This window comes from Saccopteryx leptura, chromosome 8, assembly GCF_036850995.1.
Source record: "Saccopteryx leptura isolate mSacLep1 chromosome 8, mSacLep1_pri_phased_curated, whole genome shotgun sequence".
In the NCBI taxonomy this organism is placed as follows: Eukaryota; Metazoa; Chordata; class Mammalia; order Chiroptera; family Emballonuridae; genus Saccopteryx; species Saccopteryx leptura.
Genome location: NC_089510.1, coordinates 17,941,922 through 17,959,167, shown reverse-complemented (window position 1 = coordinate 17,959,167; position 17,246 = coordinate 17,941,922).

Below are 17,246 nucleotides of genomic sequence, written 5' to 3'. Positions count from 1 at the left end.
ACCTTAAATCAGAGTTATCAAAATAAAAGAGAGAAGATCCATATAAATAAAATCAGAAATAAAAGAAGATAAGTAAGGACTAACACAGAAGAAATACAAAGGATTGTAAGAACATGTTACAAACAACAATATACCAACACAACCTACAGTATGAATAAATCAATAAATTCTAGAACAATACAGTCTCTAAAAACCAAATTTAAAAAAAGCCCAGAAAAACTAAACAGATTAATTACAACAAATAAAATTGTATTTAAAATCATCTATCTCAATTTAATAACAACTTGACCTCAGTTTCAGGTCCTCTCCCTATTTTTTAATTGGATAGTTTGCTTGTTTGTTGCTGAACTTAGTGAGTTCTTTATATAATATTTTAGATATTGACGCCTCATCAGAGTTGTTTGTAAATATCATATTTCATTTGGTTGGCAGTCTTTTTGTTTTATTGTCCATTTCTTTTGCTCTGAAGAAGCTTTATTTTTATTATTATTTTTTCCTGAGTGAGAAGCAGGGATGTAGAGAGACAGACTTCCGCATGCACCAGACTGGGATCTAGTCAGCATACCCACCAGGGGATGATGCTCTGCACATTTGGGGCGTTGTTCCTTTGCAACTTGAGTCATTCCTCAGCACCTGTGCCAACTTTTCTCCAATGGAGCCTTGGCTGCGGGAGGGGAAGAGAGAGAGAGGAAGGAGAGGGGGAAGGGTGGGGAAACAGATGGGCGCTTCTCCTGTGTGCCCTGACTGGGAATCGAACCTGGGACTTCCACACGCTGGGCCAACACTCTACCACTGAGCCAACTGGCCAGGGCTAGCTTTTTTTGTTTTGTTTTGTTTTTTAAGATTTTAATTATTCATTTTTTAGAAAGGGGAAAGAGAGAGAGAGAAGGAGGGAGGAGCAGGAAGCATCAATTTCCATATGTGCCTTGAACAGGCAAGCCACGAGTTTCAAATCAGTGACCTCAGTGTTCCAGGGTGATGTGTTTATAACTGCACCACCATAGGCTAGGCATGCAGCTTTCTAATTTGATAAAGTACCATTCATTTATTTTTGCCTTTACTTCCTTGCCTTTGAGGTCAAATTCATATATTTTTCTTTACTGCCAAAGTCCTTAAGTTTAGCACCTATAGTTTTTTCTATGTAATTTCTATGTACACATGTAAATTTCAGATCTGATATTTAGGGTTTGATCCATTTTGAATCAATTTAATTTTAGAATTTATTGTTTTCTTCTCTTTTAATGCTTTCCCCCTCTTAAGGAGAACACAGGTATTTAGGTTTCCACTTGTGTACAAAACTTTTTATATAATTTCAGAACTTCAGGTGATATCAAGATTGAGAAATATAATCTACATTCATTAGTAATATTAAATTAGAAAACTGTTAGTAAGATTATCATGTTCTTCTTTAACATTTTTCAATCTTTGGAGACATTTTATTTTCTAGACCTGGTTTCCAGCATCTCTAATCTACTTATTAAAAAAAGAGGTATTGACCCCAACCAAGATAAATTCAAGAGACACCTTATTAAACTTCTTGGACTGAGATTCGAGACAACTTAATGTTTCTTGAATTAAGCTGGCCTTTTATAACAGCCTGCTACCTTCTAAAATAAAGGTGACTTTCTCCAAAATCACACTTTCTTTTAGTGGTCACAACTGAAATCCCTGTCTTCTAGTTTACATTTTCTACAGCAGTGAAACAGACTATACTTAGATAATTGACAGAATATGATGTCAACCTATATATGTCACAGGCATTTTAAGAAACTAAACTAGCTCATTAAAACTACTTTTATAATAATATATTTATATTCAAATCACTACCACTATCACCATCAGAAAAAAATTCAATTATATTTTTTCAAAATATTTTGTTTTACTCTCATAGTCTATCGTTTATAGCACTATGAAGCTTGAAAATACATTTTCTTCAAATATTGATTTTATTCTGTGCTAGTGAAGAAGCATTGGGATGCATGGAGATTCTTAGGACTAACTTTCCACGCAATAACATGAGAATATATAAAAGTAGTTCTATTGTTTCTCATTCCAAAAAAAATATGTTGGTTTTTTTATGCTTATTTTATAAATTATTTATTGGGTTTCTTTATATTAAATAGTGTGATTGTTTTATACACTGAGATTTTAAGATCAAGTCAAGATGAGTAGTAATAGGCTCTCATAACCAAACACGAACTCTTAAACTCAGCTAAATGAGTAAGGTTAATAATGAATAAAAACCCAAGTATAGGATAAGTCAAAATTACAAGAAAAAAATGTATAAACATATACTTATAAAAATGATTAATGTAGCCTGCCAATTGTGATTTTAAGAATTTTATTCTTGGCCCTGGCTGGTTTGCTCAGTGGATAGAACGTCAGCCCAGTGTACAGAGGTCCTAGTTTCAACTTTCAGTCAGGGCACATAGGAGAAGCAACTATCTGCTTCTCTTCCCCTCCCTCTCCCACTTCTCTCTCTCCTCCTCTCTCATAGCCAGTGGCTCGAACTAATAGAGAAAAGCTCTGAGAATAGCTTGGCTGATTCAAGCATCAACCCCAGACAGAGGTTCTCGGGTGAATCCTGATTAGAGCTCACGCGGGAGTCTGTTCTCTCCCTTTTTTTCACTTAAAATAAATGCTATTGCTTTTTTTCCTAATAACTCACATGTATTTTCAAAGCTTTTTACACTATGTATATATGTACAGTAAATGCCAACATTGGGAAGGCTTGCTTAATCTTAGTAATTGTGTTCACCCTTTCTCTTTGAATGATTATAGTTTCTGAAACATACAATTTAGAATGTATTTTATACTCTCCACAACTGACAAGTTAAGTTTAGAAGAAAATGCTTATTATCAGCACATAACTTACTGAAACAATTCAAAGAACCATCAGCAGGGGGTCTTAAACTTTACTTCTCTGTTCTTTTACGAAAGACCATGGTTATCCAGAGCCTATGTGTGCCTTGATATCTCCTGTGTGAATTCCATGAAACATTTACTCCTGCAGGGAAGGGCTGAAACAATCATTTATTCCTGAATAAACATAGTGGAAATGGATAGGAGTTTTTTCATAGCCAATCTGTGACAAAACAAACTGATAAAACAGGATACAATAGCTTAATATAAAAAATTCCTTTAAAAACTTATTTTTGTATTACAATTGACATACAATATTATATTAGCTTCAGGTGTACAATATAGTATATAAACATTCATATACCTTACAAGTGTTCACACTGGTAGGTCTACTATCCATTTGATACCATACATAATTATTACAATACTATTGACTATATTTCCTGTGCTGTACTTTACATTCTACTGACTATTTTTATAACTGGCAATTTGTACTTATTAATCTATTCACCTTTTTTACCCATCCCTTCTCTTTGCTTCAGCTTCACCCATCTGGCACCATCAATTTGTTCACTGTATTTATAAGTTTGTTTCTGTTTAATTTGTTCATTTATTTGTTTGTTTGCTTTTAAATTTTAAGTAAAAATAAAATCATATGGTACTATCTTTCTCTGACTTATTCCACTTACCATACTACTGTGCATGTCCCATCATGTTGTCACAAATGGTAAGATTTCATTCTCTTTTATGGCTAAGTAATATTCTATTATATTTATGTACCATTTCTTTTTTTATTCATTCATCTATTGATGGACACTTAGGTTGCTTCCATATCTTGGCTACTGTAAATAATGTTGCAGTGAACATACACTTGCATATATCTTTTCAAATAAGTGCTTTGGATGTCTTCAGATAAGTACCCAGAAGTGAAATTTCTAGGACACATGGTAGTTCTATTTTTAATTTTTTGAGGAACATTCATTCTGTTTTCCATAGTGCCTGCCCCACCAACAGTTACAGTTCCACCAACAGTACACGAGGCTTCACTTTTTTTTTAATCACATCTTTGTTGACATTTGTTGTTAATTTATTGATAATTGTGAGGTGATATCCCATTATCCTTGGTGATTACTGATGTTGAGCAACTTTTCATATGTTGATTGCCACCTGCACGTCCTTTTTAGAGAAATGTCTATTTAGGTCCTCTGCCCATTTTTAATTAGATTATTCTACAGTTTAGTCAGGGGTGCCTTTGTCCTTTATTGATGGTTACCTTCACTGTGCTAAAACTTTTTAGTTCATGTAGTGCCATTTGTTTATATTTTTCTTTTGTTTCCCTTGTCTGAGCAGATATATTAAAAAAGTATAGCCAGCCTGACTTGTGGTGACGCAGTAGATAAAGCGTCAACCTGGAATGCTGAGGTCGCCGGTTCAAAACCCTGGGCTTGCCTGGTCAAGGCACATATGGGAGTTGATGCTCCCTGCTCCTCCCCCCTTTCTCTCTCTTTCTCTCTCCTCTAAAATGAATATGTAAATAAAAATTTAAAAAAAGTATAGCCAATAATGATGTCTAAGAGTTCATTGTTCATGTGTCTTTCTAGTAGTTTTATAATGACAGGTCTTACATTAAGTCTTTAATCATTTTAAGCATATTTTTTGTATGTAGTGTAAGGAAGTGTTCCAGTTTTATTTATTTATTTATTTTTAAGGTAGATCTGTATTTGTCTAGTTTTCTTAACACCACTTACCGAAGAGACAGTCTTTACTCCATGCTGTATCCTTGCCTCCTTTGTCATAGATTAAATGACTGTATTGGTGATGGTTTATTCTGGAATTATCTAATCTGTTCCATTGACTTGTTGATTTTTATGCCAGTACTATACAGCTTTGATCAGTATAGCTTGTAATACGGTTTGATATCAGATAAAAGGATACTTCTCACTTTGTTCTTCCTCAAGATTGCTTTGAATATTCTAGGTTATGTAATACAATACAAATTTTAGAATTATCTGTCATAGTTCTGTGAAAAATGCTATTAGTATTTAATAGGGATATTATTGAATCTGTAGATTGTTTTTGCTAGCATGAATATTTTAATGATGGTTAATTATTCTTATCTGTGAGCATGGTATATAGCTAAATTTATTTGCATTTTCTTCAATGTCTTATCATTTCCAAGTGAAGGTCTTTTACCTTCTTGATTATATTTTTTCTTAGTTATTTTATGCTATTTTACAGTTCCTTATTGGTTTATACAGATGGAACTGATTTCTGAGGGAAAGTGTATTTAAATACTATGCGCCTCAATGGACCTACACTGTGCATTTTTATAAATTATAAACCATACAATAAATATAAAATGCTGAATTATAAAATAATAATCCTAGTTTATGTAGTCCAAGCAAGTTGAAGAAATTGAGGCCCGGATCTTGCTTGAGATTGTATGGCAATTTTAATTTCAAAGCCTACATAAGAAGACCTCAATTCTAGTATTTTTGTTCTCATTAAAGCCCAGTAAGTCATTAGTTAGAAACTTCTTGCTACAGAAAAAAAGTTTAAATTCCGGATCTATGAAAATGTAAAATATATAAGATAAATTGGTATTTGGAATATATAACTGATGAATAATTAATACCATGTCAATTTATACACCACTCGTCAGACTGAAAAATAAGTGTCAGTGAATATTAGATATACCTTCAAATGTTTCATTTTGTGTTCATTTTCAAGCTCATATTGATATCTGAATTTTGAAATCATTTTAAAAATATTATTATTGTTATACTCTCCAGAGTAGAGAAGAAAATTTTGCATTTCATTTATTTAAATGTGAAAAGTATTTCAAATGTATCATGTTAAAATAGTGCAATTGCAAGTAAGAAATATCTTAATAATTTTCTAACATATATTCTAAGTACCCATTTGTTATAATAATGAATCTTCTTCAGGAAAAACTCAAGTCCCAAGTGCTGACATGATTAAGTCTGATTTCTCTTCTCTCAAGATGCAAAAAAAAAATGAAAGTTATTAGTGACATTTGAACTCCTATGCTGTCTCTCCTATCTAACTTATATACTCGTAATACTAAAAATATCCTATGCCAAAAAAGTAAGATTTTTACCAGATTCATGGACTTTGCTAGTAATCCTTTCACCTTTCAGTCTCTTACATATATGCTTTGTATCAATTGCGACACAAGATCATTGTAGGGTAACCTTGGCGTGTGGAGAATCAACAGGTGGTCTCTGTTAGGTGTCCCCACACAGGTGACTATTGGCACCACCATAGATTATTTCCACACTGAAGTCGAAGGTTGAATTTGAATAGATGAAATTCTATGACATAATTTTGATGAGAAATCCATTCCCTCTAACTGGAAGTAATATCTTCTTCATCAAGGCTCTCACAGTAATTTACCTGCCTACTTTTGTGGTGTTTTCTACTTTCAATCTTGTATTTCAGTTATTCACAAAGTTATTTATATAAAAAAACTCTTGAAAATGGGATATTTCTCTTATTTGCTTTTGCATGGCACTTAGAACATGGCATAATAGAATAAAAACATGTACAGATCCATGTTTCTTAAATACGTTTATGAGATAATTTTATTGAAATTAAATTTATCATAAACAAGCAAAGGATCATTTTAGAGAGTCACATTTGGCCTTTTGATCAAAACAAAATTGTTTTATAGGTTGAATTATTCAGGGTTCAATGAGAGAAACGGAATCATAGGAAATGTATATTAAGAGATGTATTGCAAAGTATTTATTTATGTAAAGGTTGAAGTAGGCTAGGTATCTCTACTGACCAGGACATCAGGAATTACATGCTGGGACTCTCAGACATAAGCTGGAGCTACTATCTACAGGTGAAGTTTCTCCTTTGGGGAATCCTCAATTCAGCTTTTATGGCTTTATAACTAATTGAAAAAGGCCTATACAGATTATCTAGGATAATCTCCCTTTAAATCAACGGACTATGAGCTTTAATCATACCAATCGAATACCTTCACAGCAAAACCTAGATTAGTCTTTGAATGAATAGCTGGAGATTATAGTTTAGCCAAGTTATATAACAAAGGTTGAGAAAGAGATGGCACCACCCATATCAAACAGTACACACTGATTAGAAAATATAAACCTGTTATTTGACTGTTAAGATTGAACAGACTGTCAAATTATATATAAAATCATCAAATGAATTTCCCACCCAATATGTTTTCTAGGGTTAGCCAAACTGTAAATTAAGGTTTTATTTCTCCAGATGCAAGGTCTGCCTAAGGCTCTGATTCCAACTTCAAGTGGCGATGTCCACAGGGTCACTCTCACTTTGCAGCACCATATTCTGAGATCTATCTTTTCTCTTAAGCACAAGGTCAGCGATCCATTTACAACTTGATTCACCACCAGTATATTTTTCAGGAAGCTCCTAATTTTGTCATGTGACAACTTGGGCATACGAACTGTAAAATTTTACCTGATGTCCCGAGGTGTCTACAAGTTTTATTTTGAAACTTTCAGTGACATATTTTCAACTAAGGCAAACTGAACATTTCTATTTGTCAATAAGGAGCTATTGTTTGAAGTAATTTATTTGTTTCTGAGAGTCTGAAAACTGTCTTCCGCAACTATGGATTTATGATTGCCTTTAAACGTTTTGACTTTTTCAGCCTTAGCTATGTTTAAACAGGATCAAATGACTACACATGTTGTAATTCTTTTCTACTAGTATTTGACTAGATCATTTTCATAACAGGAAACCAGTTCTAATGGAAGTTGAGCAAGAGTGCTATTTCTTTTTCTTCCATTAAATAAAAAGATAAGCCTTGCAAAACAATAATCAAGCTCTGAAATGATCATTCTGTTTTACTGTGACTGAACTTTAAGTTCTAGTCATTCAAACTCAAACATAAGATGAAAACCATTTAATATTAAAGACTGCATAAGGCTGATGTACTTAGAAAATGTGAGCCTCTGAATAATTATATTCTATGCTACTTTTTGTGGAAACTCAAAGCTATTATACAATACATTTCTTTGGCTTTATTAGGACTTTGGACAAGCCTTCAACTTCACATACCACAAAGGATTATCATCTTAACTGAAAGGTCATTACAGCATTTGAAAACTTTTCAAAATATTCTGGGTATAGTGTTTGTCTAACCTTGCATAATGGACATTTTCCTACTTGACCCTAAGGGGAAATTATGTTTTCTGCCTTTAGACATTGATATACTTGCAATTAATGTTCTTTTTCAATGATAGAAATGTGTTTTTAGTGACCAGTGTTTGTAAACATAGACAACATTAAAAATGCTATCTTTGCAAAACATAATGCCACGTTATTTCAGGATGAAGGAGAATAGTACAGAAATATAGTAATAACAAGTGTCATTGCTTCTGGAATATAACACATATTTTTATATTGAAAGAGATACCAATTACTTATATTGAACTAGACTACCTGGTATATAATTATGATGACAATAAGAAAGGAAGAAAGGTCCATATTAAAATAGTGCTTTGTAAGGGAACACAAGTTAATTATAGAATGAAAAAGTACATGTCCCAGTTTTTAAAGACAAAACTTTTCTGCTTTCTGATTTAACAGTGCTAGTTTTATAATCTTTGTCTTGTTTAATATTAGTTACTGGGAATTCAGTAATCAGACTTCAAATTTTATAACTATTATTAATAACAGGGAGCAAAAAAGTGAATAATTTTAAAGTAGAAAATAAACTGTATTATGCTACTGCTATTGTTGCAGAAAAGGTGGACAATGTTTATTATAATTAGAGCTGTTCTGATAAATAAAAAATGACAACTTTTTATCAAAGTATCAATCTTATATTCTACCTAAATATAAATATGTGTAATCTAATTCTGTTTGCTGTTGTGTAATTGTTATTATATTATTCTCCAGTATTTATATTTTCATCTTATTATTGATGCATTTCAATGCATAGAAGTCTAATGTATTATTTGTTTATTGTTGTTCCTACTTTTTGTATTCTATCAAAGAAATATATCCCAAGTTCACAAAGATTTTACTGTCTGTATTCTTGCGTTTTAGCACACATATATAGATATTTTATCAATTCTTAAATATTGTGCACAGCATTTGTTAATGATCAAGATGTATTTTTGTCCATTAAGAATTCAGTGTTCTTCATCAGTATTGTTTGCTTATTATTGGTTACTTACATTTTCATTAAGTCTTTTAATCAGTTATCAATTTTTATAAGCCTAATGAAAATTGTGTATCTTAATGTAGGTCTCTTGTAATTTCTGAAATTTGTAGTTTAAGTAGTCAAAACTTCAGTGAATTTTGTTCAATTTATCCTTAAATATTAAAGGTTAATTTTTTAGATCTTTATGTTCCAAGCATCTATTTTGTGTGTGCATGCATGTGTATACATGTGCATGCATATGTATGTTTGTGTACATACATACACATACATATGTATAAACTTAATTAATTTTGGTAAATTGGCCTTATAACCTGTGATTATGTTAATCTAACATATTAGTTTATAGAGTTTCTAAAAATTTTTTTAACTTCTTTGTATACACATAATCATATGACCTGACTTTAAAACAATTGAATTTATTTATTAACAATCTGTTTAGATTTTATATTTTATTTTTGTCTTATTTCACTAGCAAGTTTTCCAAAAACTATTGAATGGAAATTAGGAATGAGAAATCTATGGCTTAGTCACTATTTTAAAGGGAATGTTTAAGTCATTTTCTCTCAACTCTGATGTAAAGAATAGGTATATCTCAAATTTCATTTTTTGTAAGGAGATATATTTTTCTAATTGTGTTGTGTTTTAGGAATCATATCACCATATCTGAAAAATTTTTTCTTTAATTCAAGAAGATTTTCACCTGTATTTTTTTCCAAAAGTTTTATATTAGTGGTTTTCATACTTAAGTATATGACATATGCATGGTTTGAGGTATGTAAAGTATTTTTGTATGTGGTTATGTAATTATTTATGTACTTGTATAAAAGTCTACCATGTCTCATTAATTTTCTTGGTACTTTTGCAAAAAATCAGTTGATAATGTTGTAAAGATATATTTCAGAAATCTCAGTTCTGTTCCTTATACCAATATGTCTATCCTTAAACCAGTGCCACTCAGTGTTGATAATTGTAGATTTATACTTTATGGTAGGTTTTGGAATCAATAAGTGTAAGTCTTCCAATTTTGTCTGAAAATACCCTGCTGAGATTTTGATAGAGACTTGATTGAACATATAGCTCAATTTGGGGAGAATTGCCACCTTAACAATACTGAGTTTTCTAATCCACGAACATGAAATATCTCTCCATCTTTGAAGATTTTTAAGTACTTTAAGTAGCAGATTTTTAGTATGTTAGTCTTCAAGTTTTATAAAATTTATCTCTAAGTATTTTATTCTCTTTGATTGTCTAAGGCTGATTTTTTTTGCTTTAATATTAAAATACTTATTTTTCTAAAAGACCACATAAAAGTTGGGAAGAAAAGGAAGGTTGTCATCTCTCCTACATTAAAATCTGGGGGAACAAAGAACAAAGAACTGGCTAAAGAAACTGGTAGCTGGAGCACACCATTGAGAGCAGGATGGCTGTCGGCCAACAAGTTCATTTTCAGATTTTTATTGCTAATCTATAAATTATAAATTTCGTATATTGATCTTATATATATAAACATTATTTGCTTAATAGCTCTAGTATAAACTTTGTTAAGATTCACTTCGTCAGGATCCAGTCATGTATAAATAATGACATTTCTACTTTTTTCTTCCCAATACAGATGCCTTTAATTTTTCCATTTCTTTTTTATTTCCTTTTTCACTTCACGTCCGCTCCTCCCACTTAATCCATTTTCTATCACCTACTGTACAATATTGAGAAAATTAACAAAAGCAGACATTTTTAAATTGATACCTTTTTTAGGGGAGAAGATTTCTGTATTTAACTTTAAGTATGTTACCTATAGAATCTTTATAGATTGGTATCTACTGTATGCTTGACAAAGATCTGTTGAAATCCCAGCTTGTTGAGAGCTTTTCATTAGAATATTTTAAGGTTTATAGCAAACTCTAGGGGAGAGGACAGAGATTTTTCACTATTCCCCTGCTCCAACTAACACACACGCATAACCTTCTCCAGTATCAACATTATTCACCACCATGATGTCATATGAGAAGTCTCACTGCCCTAAAAAATCCTTGGACTTCATGTATTCTTCCCTCCCTCTTTAAACTCTTGCAAAAACGGATCTTTTTACAGTCTTCAGAGCTTTGCCTTTTAGAATGTCATCTAGTTGTAACTATACAGCATGTAACATTTTTTGGTTGGCTTCTTTCATCTAGCAATAAGCATTTAAGTTTCCTTCATGTCATCTCATGAATTAATCTTTCATTTATTTTTAGTGCTGAGTAATACTCTTCTGTGTGGATGTATACCAGCATATATCCATTTGCCTACTGAATGACATCTTGGTACTTCAAAGTTTGAGTAATCATGAATAATGCTGCTATAGATATCTGTGTGCTGGTTTTTCTGTGGACAGAACTTTTCAACTTTTAGATAAATATTAAGAAGTGAGATTGCTCATTCTCAAGGAATGAGTATAATTTTCTAAAAGACAAATAACACACGCACACACAAAAAAATCCCTGCCCAAATTGCCTTCTAAACTAGCTGTATACCATTTCGCATTTCTACTAGTATTGGATATTTCTGTTGCTCCATATCTTCAGCAGCCCTTGATTTTGGTAGGGTTATGGATTTTGGATATTCTAATTCTAACAGATTTTGGGAGTGTGGTGAGGAAGTTTTTTGTATTTTATTATTATGTTTTACATTTATTAATATTATGCTTTATATTAAATAGTTTTTGTATGTATACCAACTTTGCATTCCCATGACAATTCATTTTGGCTCTGCTGTATAATAATTTTTACAGGTTGCTTAATTTGGTTTGGTACTATCTTGCCAAAATTTTGCATTTATAATCATGGGGAATACCAACCTATGTTTTTTGTTGTTCTTCTTATTTCCTTTAGTTTTCCCTTGTGGTTTGTTTATTTATTTATTGATTGATTGATTGATTATCAGAGTAATACTTGTTGCTCTAAGAGGTGATAAATAATTCATCCTCCTCTTTTCTCTGTATTATTATATTACTTGAAATGTCTGATACACAGACATACCTCAGATTATTGCACTTTGCTTCATTATGTTTACAAATGGAAGACAGCATACATCACCAGCAAAAATATTATGAATTACTTAATTGACATATGCACTTTATTATAGTGGACAAGAACCAACCCCACAATATTTCTGAAGTGTGCCTGTAATTCATGTGTGAACTCATTTGGGCCTGCACCTTTCTTTGTGGGAAATTTTCTAATTACTAGTCCATTTAAAAATTTTTTTTGGATTTATTTACTTATGTATATCTTATCAAGTTAGTTTTAATCATTTACGCCTTCCTAGAAACTTGTTCGTTTCATTTAATTTTTTAAATTTGTTAGCATATAGGTGTTCATAATATTTCTTCATACTCTTTTAGCTTCTGTAAAGTCTGTTACAATGTCTTTCTTTTAGTTTCTTATTTTGTTAATTTTATCTTCTAAGTCTAATCAGAGCTGTGTCATCAATTCTCAAATAATCAACTTTTGGTTTCACTAATTTTTTTCATTTATATCTATTTCCTTGATGTCTATTATAATTTTTTTTTCTTAAATATACTTTGGGTACAATTGGTTGTGTTTTGTTTTGTTTTCTACCTTTCTGAGTTGAAATATTTGCTTTACAAGCTTTGATCTTCCCTCTATTTTAAAGAGGTGTTGAAAATTAAAGGTTTCCTCTCAGCACCGTTTGAACTGCATTGCACAAACCCTGATATGTGAGGTTTTCATTTTCTGTAGTTTTAAATTTTTTCTGTTTATCTTTTGTGATTTCATTGTGACTTGTGGCTAACATATAAGTGTTACCCCTGACTCAAATGGCTGTGCATTTCCCTAATTTCCTAATTCTATTATTTTCTGATTTGATTAAACAACTTATTTTGTATGATTTAAATATATATATATACTAAGATGTGTTTTATGGCAGGCATGTGCTTTGCCCTGGACAATGTTCAATGTGCACTTAGAAAGTGTTTATTCTGCGGTGGTTTGGAGGAGTGTTCTATCGCCATCAGGTATGTGCAGGTGTAGCATTCTATCACACATCATCTGGGCAATGAACTCTGTATACACCATCCCAAGACAGGTCCTTCCATCACCAATTCTCCTTCCTTCACCTTCTTCTACATCGTCTCACCCCCTTCCCTGCCATAATCACTACACTGTTGTCGGTCTGTGAGGTCTTTTTCTTGACCTTTTCTCATCCAGCCACCAATGCCCTTTCCTTCTGACTGTGGCCTGTCTGGTTTTTATTTTAAATTTTAATTTATTGTGTTGACATAGATTCTAGTGTCCCCCCAAATGCATCACCCCTCCCCCGTGTCCCCCACAACATCCCCCTTTCCCTCCTCCTCGCAACGCCCTCCCTCTCTCTGTTTTCTAAGTCATTTTTATTTTGTTTGTTAATTTATTTTTTGGTTAGATTTCACATATAAGACTTTCTCTGACAGGACTATTTCTCTTAGCATAATAACTCCAGGTCTATGCTATGTTGTCACAAAAGGTAAGTTGGGTTTTTATTTTTGTTTGTTTCTTTGTTTTTTATTGAGTACTATTCTATTGTGTAAATATATCTCAGCTTTTTTATTCGCTCAGCTACTGAAGGACACTTGGGCTGTTTTTCATATCTGGGCTATTGTAAATAATAAGATAATGAACATAAGAATGCATGTATTATTTTGAATTAATGTTTTAGGTTCCTTTGGATAAATTCCCAGAAGAAGAATTGTTGGGTCATAAGACAGTTTCATTTTTAACTTTTTGAGTAAACTCCACACTGCTTTCTAGGGTAGGTGCCACAGTCTGCATTCCCACCAGCAGGGCACGAGGGATCCGTTTCTCCATGTCCTTGCCAATACTTGCTGTTTGTGAATTTATTGATGATACCATCCAGACAGGTTTGAGGTGATATCTCATTGTTTTATTTCCATCTCTCTGATGACTAGTGATGTTGATCATCTTTTCATATGTCTATTGGACATCTTTATGTTCCCTTTGAAGAAGTATCTATTCAGGTCTTTTCTTAATGGAAAATCATTAATAAATTTAAGACATTCCACTGAAAGGGAGAACATATTTAATGATACCACATACATCTAATTTATACATTCTTCTTCAGAATAATCCTAAATTAATTAAAAAATACTGTTATATTTTTAATACATTAAATCTAGTTTGATAATCTTTTAATTTTTCTCCTTTCTAATTTTAATTGTGTTGCCCTATTCTTTCTGGCTGGAGAATATCAGTCAAGAACTTTTATTTATTTATTTTTTTGAAATTAAATTTGATGGTGTGGCACTGGACAGTAAAAACATAGGTTTCAGGTAAACATCTCTATAGTATTTGAACTGTTGATTGTGTTGTGGGCTGAACACCCAAAGTCAAATCATTTTCTGTTATAGTTTATTTGTTCCTCTTTACTTTCCTCTCTCCAGCTCCCTCCTTCTGCTAACCACTTCATTTTTGACAATATCCACGACTCTCAGCTTTATATCCCACCTATTTGGGTTTTGTTTCTTTGATGAATCCTGACTAGTACAAAAAGTGTTATGTCACAAAATACTGCTCATTTTTTGGTGTTTTTTTTCCTCTGTGCTTTAGTTTTAGATAGTTTTATTTCTTACACATCCATGTTACTAAATTTTCTTCAACAACTCAATCCCATATTGATAACATTAAATTTGTTTTCAAATATTATCACTTAGGATTCTAGAAATTACATTTTTTATACCTTATATTGTTTTTTTTTTCCAGTAGATTTATTTATAATAGGTTTCTAGAAGTTGCCTACTAAATCCATCATCTTCATCAATTCTGGTTCTTTTCCTATTGACTGATCTCTAAATTCTGGTTTATTTTGTTCTGCTTTCTTGAATGTCTAATAATTTTTTATTAGATGTTGGACATTGTAATGATTTATTAGGGTGACTATTTGTAGTTTATTTTCTCCCAGTAAGCACTATATTTACTTTTATACCAGATTTATTTATTTGAAGTTTATTTTATAATTTATTAGAGAAGATTAATAGTGTTCTTTTAAGACTAGACTAGATATAAATCTTAGGTGTGACCCTTATGATATCTCCACTGAATGCCCTCAGTTTTTAATATGGACTTGTCCATATGGCTGGTTGGAACTTAAGAGTTTGACATCTGTGAGCCTTGGAAATTTTTCAATTTACAACAATACAGACATTCTTGGCCTGGTATTTAGTTTCTCACTAGGCCTGCATGAATGATCAAATGAATTCATATCCCAATGCCTATTAGTTTTTTGTGGCTTCCTTCCTTTATTTATTTATTTATTTATTTATTTATTTATTTATTTTTGGTCCTCTAATCACAATTTCTAGCCTCTATGTTTTGAAATCCTATTTTCTATCTTCTCAACTCAGGGGTATTAATGAGATTGATGCGATCTGTTTGTGATTTCCCTGCCTGCTACATAGTCTAGAAAGTGCCTTTAGAAATAAAGGCAGATCAATAATAAGGTGTTTCATCTCTCTCTTTCTTTTATCAATTACCACAACCGTTTGTTGTTAAATATTTAAAAATTTTTTCTCAAATTTCTTTTTTCTATTTTATTGTTCACCATTGAAGGGCTAGTTATTTTATCATGACTGGAAGCAGATATCTTTATCTATATTTATTCTTATGTTTGTCTCAAAAGAATGGATGACTGTATATCATTAAAAATTATTGCCCTTAATATATTTTATGCACAATTATTTAGTTAATTTCTATTCATTTCACATATAGATTTATACTTTTATACTTAACAATAAAAAATCTGTTGATATTTTTGCAAATGTTTAATTGTTTTGTAATATTAGGTAGTCTTTGATTCAGAAATTTAAAATTGATGCCTATTTCTTTTTAGTTCTATAGTTACTTTCAAACAAGTAAGTCTGTTTTGCAACTTAGCAGTAAGGTGTTTAATTTATGGATATATTAAGTAAATTTAATTTTGCTTTATGTAAATACATAAAAAATTAACTAGGATGACTTACTGTACAACTCATTCTTTACTGATTTAAAACATTTTTATTTCCCTGATACAAAATTTATATATGGTATATGTAATGTATATCTAAATTTATAATTCCAGCTAGCTTAATATTTTAGTTGTCTAGTAAATATTAAATACTTTATGAAAATTTCTTCTATTAATTTAGACCAACATGAAGTGACAACAAGCAGATCATTCTTATCAGATGGATATTTTAAATTATGGCTAGTGTTAACTTAGCTCATAAATCTTAATTGTCTATCATGATAATTTTGGTATTTTTTGAAATCAGCTGTGGGTTTTCATGTTATTTGCAGCATATAGTTCTTTTTACATTTGTAATTTTTGTTTTTATCTTGACTGTCACAAGATTTTTTTTTTACCTTAAGAAATACATATATATTTTTTCTATTGTTATCTTGAATATTTACAAATTTGAAAAAGTTAATCTATGCTTGTTATTTCCTAATTATACAACCCATATTAAATTATAATGAAAAATAATTTTATCACAGATATTGATACTTAAAATATTAATTTATTTTATTTTACTTTTTAGGGGGAAGGATTTAAATAATTTTTAAATTTTATTTTATTAGAGTCACACTAGTTTACATAATTATATAGATTTCAGTTGCCCAATTCTACAACACATCTCTGTATATCTTATTGTGTGTTCATTACCCTAAGTCAAGTCTTTGTCCATCACCATAAATTATGACTTTTATTTAAGTAACATAAAATATTGTGTTTAATGCAGATGGATCAAATTGCAATAGGATCAAGTAATTTTGCTAGCATTATCAACTTCTCCACAAGCTTCCTAAAATCATCTTTCAAGTACTACTTAAAATCATTCTGTCATCATATTTGATCATGATAATCTGATAATATATTTTTTGAATTTTTATTAGATATTAAAAAAATTATCTCCTTATCAATGGAATACTTTTTTGTGTGTGACAGAGACAAAGAGAGGGACAAATAAGGACAGATAGACAGAAAGGGAGATGAGAAGCATCAAGTCTTTACTGAGACTCCTTAGATTTTCATTGATTGCTTTCTCATATGTGCCTTGATTGGGGGGCTACAACAACAAGAGTGACTCCTTGCTCAAGCCAGAGACCTTGGTCACAAGCCAGAGACCATGGATTCGTGTCTATGATCCCACGTTCAAGCT